Below are 9,959 nucleotides of genomic sequence, written 5' to 3'. Positions count from 1 at the left end.
TTTTAAAATTTTCCTACACACACGCAAGATCATGGTGATGCATAGCAACGAGGGGAGAGTGTGATCTACGTACCTAGTAGATCGACAACGGAAGCGTTTGGTTGATGTAGTCGTACGTCTCCACGGCCCGACCAATCAAGCACCGAAACTACGGCACCTCCGAGTTCTAGCACACGTTCATCTCGATGACGATCCCCGGACTCCGATCCAGCAAAGTGTCGGGGAAGAGTTCCGTCAGCACGACGGCATGGTGACGATCTTGATGCACTACTGCTGCAGGGCTTCGCCTAAGCACCGCTACAATATTATCGAGGACTATGGTGGCTGGGGGCGCTGCACACGGCTAAGAATAAGATCACGTGGATCAACTTCTGTTCATGGGGTGCCCCTTGCCTCAGTATATAAAGGATGGAGGAGGAGGAGGCCGGCCAAGGCTAGGTGCGGCCAGGATGTGGAGTCCTACTAGGACTCCAAGTCCTAGTAGGAGTCCACCAAGAGGGGAGGAAGGGAGAAGGAAGTGGAGGAGAAGGAGAGGTAGCCGGCCCCCTTTTCCCTAGTCCAATTCGGACTAGAGGGGAGGGGGGCGCAGCAGCCCCTTGGCCCTTTCTCCTCTTCCCACTAAAGCCCATCAAGGCCCATTGCTTCTCCCGTAACTACCCGGTACTCCGAAAAATACCCAAATCACTCGGAACCTTTCCGATGTCCGAATATAGTCGTCCAATATATCAGTCTTTACGTCTCGACCATTTCGAGACTCCTCGTCATGTCCCCGATCTCATCCGGGACTCCAAACTCCTTCGGTACATCAAAACTCATAAACTCATAATAAAATTGTCATCGAAACCTTAAGCGTGCGGACCCTACGGGTTCGAGAACAATGTAGACATGACCGAGACACGTCTCCGGTCAATAACCAATAGCGGGACCTGGATGCCCATATTGGCTCCTACATATTCTACGAAGATCTTTATCGGTCAGACCGCATAACAACATACGTTGTTCCCTTTGTCATCGGTATGTTACTTGCCCGAGATTCGATCGTCGGTATTCCAAATACCTAGTTCAATCTCGTTATTGGCAAGTCTCTTTACTCGTTCTGTAATACATCATTCCGCAACTAACTCATTAGTTGCAATGCTTGCAAGGCTTAAGTGATGTGCATTACCGAGAGGGCCCAGAGATACCTCTCCGACAATCGGAGTGACAAATCCTAATCTCGAAATACGCCAACCCAACATGTACCTTTGGAGACACCTGTAGTACTCCTTTATAATCACCCAGTTACGTTGTGACGTTTGGTAGCACACAAAGTGTTCCTCCCGGTAAACGGGAGTTGCATAATCTCATAGTCATAGGAACATGTATAAGTCATGAAGAAAGCAATAGCAACATACTAAACGATCGGGTGCTAAGCTAATGGAATGGGTCATGTCAATCAATCATTCTCCTAATGATGTGATCCCGTTAATCAAATAACAACTTTTTGTTTATGGTTAGGAAACATAACCATCTTTGATTAACGAGCTAGTCAAGTAGAGGCATACTAGTGACACTTTTTGTCTATGTATTCACACAAGTATTATGTTTCCGGTTAATACAATTCTAGCATGAATAATAAACATTTATCATGATATAAGGAAATAAATAATAACTTTATTATTGCCTCTAGGGCATATTTCCTTCAGTCTCCCACCTGCACTAGAGTCAATAATCTAGTTCACATCGCCATGTGATTTAACATCAATAGTTCACATCACCATGTGATTAATACCCATAGTTCACATCGTCATGTGACCAACACCCAAAGGGTTTACTAGAGTCAATAATCTAGTTCACATCGCTATGTGATTAACACCCAAAGAGTACTAAGGTGTGATCATGTTTTGCTTGTGAGATAATTTTAGTCAACGGGTCTGTCACATTCAGATCCGTAAGTATTTGCAAATTTCTATGTCAACAATGCTCTGCACGGAGCTACTCTAGCTAATTGCTCCCACTTTCAATATGTATCTAGATCGAGACTTAGAGTCATCCAGATATGTGTCAAAACTTGCATCGACGTAACCTTTTACGACGAACCTTTTTGTCACCTCCATAATTGAGAAATATTTCCTTATTCCACTAAGGATAATTTTGACCGCTGTCCAGTGATCTACTCTTAGATCACTATTGTACTCCCTTGCTTAACACAGTGTAGGGTATACAATAGATCTGGTACACATCATGGCATACTTTATAGAACCTATGGCTGAGGCATAGGGAATGACTTTCATTCTATTTCTATCTTCTCACGTGGTCGGGCTTTGAGTCTTACTCAATTTCACACCTTGCAACATAGGCAAGAACATGTTCTTTGACTGTTCCATTTTGAACTACTTCAAAATCTTGTCAAGGTATGTACTCATTGAAAAACTTATCAAGGCGTCTTGATCTATCTCTATAGATCTTGATGCTCAATATGTAAGCAGCTTCACCGAGGTCTTTCTTTGAAAAACTCCTTTCAAACATTCCTTTATGCTTTGCAGAATAATTCTACATTATCTCCGATCAACAATATGTCATTCACATATACTTATCAGAAATGTTGTAGTGCTCCCACTCACTTTCTTGTAAATACAGGCTTCACCGCAAGTCTGTATAAAACTATATGCTTTGATCAACTTATCAAAGCGTATATTCCAACTCCGAGATGCTTGCACCAGTCCATAGATGGATCGCTGGAGCTTGCATATTTTGTTAGCACCTTTAGGATTGACAAAACCTTCTGGTTGCATCATATACAACTCTTCTTTAATAAATCCATTAAGGAATGCAGTTTTGGTTATCCATTTGCCAGATTTCATAAAATGCGGCAATTGCTAACATGTTCGGACAGACTTAAGCATAGATACGAGTGAGAAACTCTCATCGTAGTCAACACCTTGAACTTGTCGAAAACCTTTTTGCGACAATTCTAGCTTTGTAGATAGTAACACTACTATCAGCGTCCGTCTTCCTCTTGAAGATCCATTTAATCTCAATGGCTCGCCGATCATTGGGCAAGTCAATCAAAGTCCATACTTTGTTCTCATACATGGATCTCATCTCAGATTTCATGGCTCTCAAGCCATTTGCGGAATCTGGGCTCACCATCGCTTCTTCATAGTTCGTAGGTTCCATGTCTAGTAGCATGACTTCCAGAACAGGATTACCGTACCACTCTGGTGCGGATCTCACTCTGGTTTACCTACGAGATTCGGTAGTAACTTGATCTGAAGTTACATGATCATCATCATTAGCTTCCTCACTAATTGGTGTAGGAGTCACAGGAACAGATTTCTGTGATGAACTACTTTCCAATAAGGGAGAAGGTACAATTACTATCAAGTTCTACTTTCCTCCCACTCACTTCTTTCGAGAGAACTCCTTCTCTAGAAAGGATCCATTCTTAGCAACGAATGTCTTGCCTTCGGATCTGTGATAGAAGGTGTACCCAACAGTAACTTTGGGTATCCTATGAAGACACACTTTTCCGATTTGGGTTTGAGCTTATCAGGATGAAACTTTTTCACATAAGCATTGCAACCCCAAACTTTAAGAAACGACAACTTTGGTTTCTTGCCAACCAGAGTTTACGGTTGCGTCTCACAGGTTTAGATGGTGCCCTTTTAACGTGAATGCAGCTGTCTCTAATGCATAACCCCAAAACGATAGTGGTAGATCGGTAAGAGACATCATAGATTGCACTATATCCAATAAAGTACGGTTATGACGTTCGGACACACCATTATGCTGTGGTGTTCCATGTGGCATGAGTTTGTGAAACTATTCCACATTGTTTTAATTGAAGACCAAACTCGTAACTCAAATATTTGTCTCCGCGATCAGATCGTAGAAACTTTATTTTCTTGTTACGATGATTTTCCACTTCACTCTGAAATTCTTTGAACTTCTCAAATGTTTCAGACTTATGCTTCATCAAGTAGATATACCCATATCTGCTCAAATCATCTGTGAAGTTCAGAAAATAACGATACTTGCCGTGAGCCTTAACACTCATCGGACCGCATACATCAGTATGTATTATTTCCAATAAGTCAGTTGCTCGCTCCGGAGAACGGAGTCTTAGTCATCTTGCCCATGAGGCATGGTTCGCAAGCATCAAGTGATTCATAATCAAGTGATTCCAAAATCCCATCAGCATGGAGTTTCTTCATGCGCTTTACACCAATATGACCTAAACGACAGTGCTACAAATAAGTTGCACTATCATTATTAACTTTGCATCTTTTGGTTTCAATATTACGATTATGTGTATCACTATGATCGAGATCCACTGAAGTATTTTCATTGGGTGTGTAACCATATAGGGTTTTATTCATGTAAACAGAACACCAATTTATTCTCTTACTTAAATGAATAACCGTATGCAATAAACATGATCAAATCATATTCATGCTGCAAACACCAAATAACACTTATTTAGGTTCAACACTAATCCCGAAAGTATAGGGAGTGTGCGATGATGATCATATCAATCTTGGAACCACTTCCAACACACATCGTCACTTCACCCTTAACTAGTCTCTGTTTATTCTGCAACTCCCGTTTCGAGTTACTAATCTTAGCAACTGAACTAGTATCAAATACTGAGGGGTTGCTATAAACACTAGTAAAGTACACATCAATAACATGTATATCAAATATACTTTATGTTCACTTTGCCATCCTTCTTATCCGCCAATCACTTGGGGTAGTTCCGCTTCCAGTGACCAGTCCCTTTGCAGTAGAAGCACTTAGTCTCAGGCTTAGGACCAGACTTGGGCTTCTTCACTTGAGCAGCAACTTGCTTGCCGTTCTTCTTGAAGTTCCCCTTCTTCCCTTTGCCCTTTTCTTGAAACTAGTGGTCTTGTACCATAACACTTGATGCTCTTTCTTGATTTCTACCTTCATCGATTTCATCATCATGAAAAGCTCGGGAGTCGTTTTCATCATCCCTTGCATACTATAGTTCATCACGAAGTTCTACTAACTTGGTGATGGTGACTAGAGAATTCTGTCAATCACTATTTTATCTGGAAGATTAACTCCCACTTGATTCAAGCGATTGTAGTACCCAGACAATCTGAGCACATGCTCACTAGTTGAGCGTATTCTCCTCCATCTTTTAGCTATAGAACCTGTTGGAGACTTCATATCTCTCAACTCGGGTATTTGCTTGAAATATTAACTTCAACTCCTGGAACATCTCATATGGTCCATGACGTTCAAAACGTCTTTGAAGTCCCGATTCTAAGCCGTTAAGCATGGTGCACTAAACTATCAAGTAGTCATCATATTGAGCTAGCCAAACGTTCATAACGTCTGCATCTGCTCCTGCAATAGGTCTGTCACCTAGCGGTGCATCAAGGACATAATTCTTCTGTGCAGCAATGAGGATAAACCTCAAATCACGGATCCAATCCGCATCATTGCTACTAACATCTTTCAAACAATTTTCTCTAGGAACATATCAAAATAAACACAGGGAAGCAACAACGCGAGCTATTGATCTACAACATAATATGCAAAATACTACCATGACTAAGTTCATGATAAATTTAAGTTCAATTAATCATATTACTTAAGAACTCCCACTTAGATAGACATCCCTCTAATCCTCTAAGTGATCACGTGATCCAAATCAACTAAACCATGTCCGATCATCACGTGAGATGGAGTAGTTTCATTGGTGAACATACTATGTTGATCATATCTACTATATGATTCACGCTCGACCTTTCGGTCTCCGTGTTCCGAGGCCATATCTGCATATGCTAGGCTCGTCAAGTTTAACCTGAGTATCTGCGTGTGCAAAACTGGCTTGCACCCGTTGTAGATGGACGTAGAGCTTATCACACCCGATCATCACGTGGTGTCTGCACGACGAACTTTGGCAACGGTGCATACTCAGGGAGAACACTTCTTGAAATTTAGTGAGAGATCATCTTATAATGCTACCGTCAAACTAAGCAAAATAAGATGTATAAAAGATAAACATCACAATGCAATCAAAATATGTGACATGATATGGCCATCATCATCTTGTGCCTTTGATCTCCATCTCCAAAGTACGTCATGATTTCATCGTCACCGGCATGACACCATGATCTCCATCATCTTGATCTATATCAATGTGTCGTCACATGGTCGTCTCGCCAACATTTCTTGCAACTATTGCTATCGCATAGCGATAAAGTAAAGCAATTATTTGGCGCTTGCATCTTATGCAATAAAGAGACAACCATAAGCTTTGCCAGTTGCCGATAACTTCAACAAAACATGATCATCTCATACAACAACTTATATCTCATCACGTCTTGACCATATCACATCACAACATGCCCTGCAAAAACAAGTTAGACGTCCTCTACTTTGTTGTTGCAAGTTTTACGTGGCTGCTACGGGCTTAGCAAGAACCGTTCTTACCTACGCATCAAAAATCACAACGATAGTTTGTCAAGTTGGTGCTGTTTTAACCTTCACAAGGACCAGGCGTAGCCACACTCGGTTCAACTAAAGTTGGAGAAACTGTCACCCGCAAGCCACCTATGTGCAAAGCACATCGGGAGAACCGGTCCCGCGTAAGCGTACGCGTAATGTCGGTCCGGGCCGCTTCATCCAACAATACCGCCGAACCAAAGTATGACATGCTGGTAAGCAGTATGACTTATATCGCCCACAACTCACTTGTGTTCTACTCGTGCATATAATATCAACATATAAAACCTAGGCTCGGATGCCACTGTTGGGTTTCGTAGTAATTTTAAAATTTTCCTACGCACACGCAAGATCATGGTGATGCATAGCAACGAGGGGAGAGTGTGATCTACGTACCTAGTAGATCGACAACGGAAGCGTTTGGTTGATGTAGTCGTACGTCTCCACGGCCCGACTGATCAAGCACCGAAACTACGGCACCTCCGAGTTCTAGCACACGTTCAGCTCGATGACGATCGCCGGACTCCGATCCAGCAAAGTGTCGGGGAAGAGTTCCGTCAGCACGACGGCGTGGTGACGATCTTGATGCACTACTGCTGCAGGGCTTCGCCTAAGCACCGCTACAATATTATCGAGGACTATGGTGGCTGGGGGCGCCGCACACGGCTAAGAATAAGATCATGTGGATCAACTTCTGTTCATGGGGTGCCCCTTGCCTCAGTATATAAAGGATGGAGGAGGAGGAGGCCGGCCAAGGCTAGGTGCGGCCAGGATGTGGAGTCCAACTAGGACTCCAAGTCCTAGTAGGAGTCCACCAAGAGGGGAGGAAGGGAGAAGGAAGTGGAGGAGAAGGAGAGGTGGCCGGCGCCCCTTTCCTATCCAATTCGGACTAGAGGGGAGGGGCCGCAGCAGCCCATTGGCCCTTCTCTCTTCCACTAAAGCCCATCAAGGCCCATTGCTTCCGCGTAACTACCGTACTCCGAAAAATACCGAATCACCGGAACCTTCGTGTCCGAATATAGTCGTCCAATATATCGATCTTTACGTCTCGACCATTTCGAGACTCCTCGTCATGTCCCCGATCTCATCCGGGACTCCGAAATCCTTCGGTACATCAAAACTCATAAACTCATAATATAACTGTCATCGAAACCTTAAGCGTGCGGACCCTACGGGTTCGAGAACAATGTAGACATGACCGAGACACGTCTCCGGTCAATAACCAATAGCGGGACCTGGATGCCCATATTGGCTCCTACATATTCTACGAAGATCTTTATCGGTCAGACCGCATAACAACATACGTTGTTCCCTTTGTCATCGGTATGTTACTTGCCCGAGATTCGATCGTCGGTATCTTAATACCTAGTTCAATCTCGTTACCGGCAAGTCTCTTTACTCGTTCCGTAATACATATCTCGCAACTAACTCATTAGTTGCATTGCTTGCAAGGCTTAAGTGATGTGCATTACCGAGAGGGCCCAGAGATACCTCTCCGACAATCGGAGTGACAAATCCTAATCTCGAAATACGCCAACCCAACATCTACCTTTGGAGACACCTGTAATGCTCCTTTATAATCACCCAATTACGTTGTGACGTTTGGTAGTACCCAAAGTGTTCCTCCGGTAAACGGGAGTTGCATAACCTCATAGTCATAGGAACATGTATAAGTTATGAAGAAAGCAATAGCAACATACTAAACGATCGGGTGCTAAGCTAATGGAATGGGTCATGTCAATCACATCATTCTCCTAATGATGTGACCCTGTTAATCAAATAACAACTCTTTTGTTTATGGTTAGGAAACATAACCATCTTCGATTAACGAGCTAGTCAAGTAGAGGCATACTAGTGACACTTTGTTTGTCTATTTATTCACACAAGTATTATGTTTCCGGTTAATACAATTCTAGAATGAATAATAAACATTTATCATGATATAAGGAAATAAATAATAACTTTATTATTGCCTCTAGGGCATATTTCCTTCAGTCTCCCACTTGCACTAGAGTCAGCAATCTAGATTGCATAGTAATGATTCTAACACCCATGGAGTCTTGGTGCTGATCATGTTTTGCTCGTGGAAGAGGTTTAGTCAACGGGTCTGCAACATTCAGATCCGTATGTATTTTGCAAATCTCTATGTCTCCCTCCCTGACTTGATCGCGGATGGAATTGAAGCGTCTATTGATGTGTTTGGTTCTCTTGTGAAATCTGGATTCCTTCACCAAGGCTATTGCTCCAGTATTGTCACGAAAGATTTTCATTGGACCCGATGCACTAGGTATTACACCTAGATCGGATATGAACTCCTTCATCCAGACTCCTTCATTTGCTGCTTCCGAAGAAGCTATGTACTCCACTTCACACATTATATGGTTCTCTTCCGAAGAAGTATTGACAGTAGTGCTCTCTAACTAGTGCTTTTTAATAAGAGGATGATGACTCAGCATAAAAGTAAATAGATAGGCCCTTCGCAGAGGGAAGCAAGGATTTGTTGAGGTGCCAGAGCTTGGTTTTGAAGCAGAGGTGAATAATATTTTGAGCGGTATACTTTCATTGTCAACATAACAACCAAGAGATGGCGATATCTTCCATGCTACACACATTATAGGCGGTTCCCAAACAGAATGGTAAATTTATACTCCCCCTTCCACCAGCAAGCATCAATCCATGGCTTGCTCGAAACAATGAGTGCCTCCAACTAACAAGAGTACCAGGGGGAGTTTTGTTTGCAATTATTTTGATTTAGTTTGCATAAAGCATGGGACTGGGCATCCCGGTGACCAGCCATTTATCTCGTGAGTGAGGAGCGGAGTCCACTCCTCTTGAGAATAACCCGCCTAACATGGAAGATACAGACAGCCCTAGTTGATATATGAGCTATTAGAGCATACAAAACATGATATTTATTTGAAGGTTTAGAGTTTGGCACATACAAATTTACTTGGAATGGCAGGTAGATACCGTATATAGGTAGGTATAGTGGACTCCTGCGGAATAACTTTGGGTTTAAGGAATTTGGATGCACAAGCAGTATTCCCGCTTAGCATAGGTGAAGGCTAGCAAAAGATTGGGAAGCGACCAGCTAGAGAGCGACAACAGTCATGAACATGCATTAAAATTAATCAACACCGAATGCAAGCATGAGTAGGATATAATCCACCATGAACATAAATATCGTGAAGGCTATGTTGATTTTGTTTCAACTACATGCGTGAACATGTGCCAAGTCTAGTCACTTAAATCATTCAGAGGAGGATACCACCTTATCATACCACATCATAACCATTTTAATAGCGTGTTGGCACGCAAGGTAAACCATTATAACTCATAGCTAATCAAGCATGGCACAAGAAACTATTATCTCTAGTTGTCATTGCAAACATGTTTATTCATAATAGGATGAATCAGGAACGATGAACTAATCATATTTACAAAAAAAGGGGTCGAGTTCATACCAACTTTTCTCATCTCAGTCAGTCCATCATATATCG

Source organism: Triticum urartu, chromosome 3, assembly GCF_003073215.2.
Source record: "Triticum urartu cultivar G1812 chromosome 3, Tu2.1, whole genome shotgun sequence".
In the NCBI taxonomy this organism is placed as follows: Eukaryota; Viridiplantae; Streptophyta; class Magnoliopsida; order Poales; family Poaceae; genus Triticum; species Triticum urartu.
The sequence above is the reverse complement of the archived record's forward strand: the minus strand, read 5'-3'. Positions refer to the sequence as shown.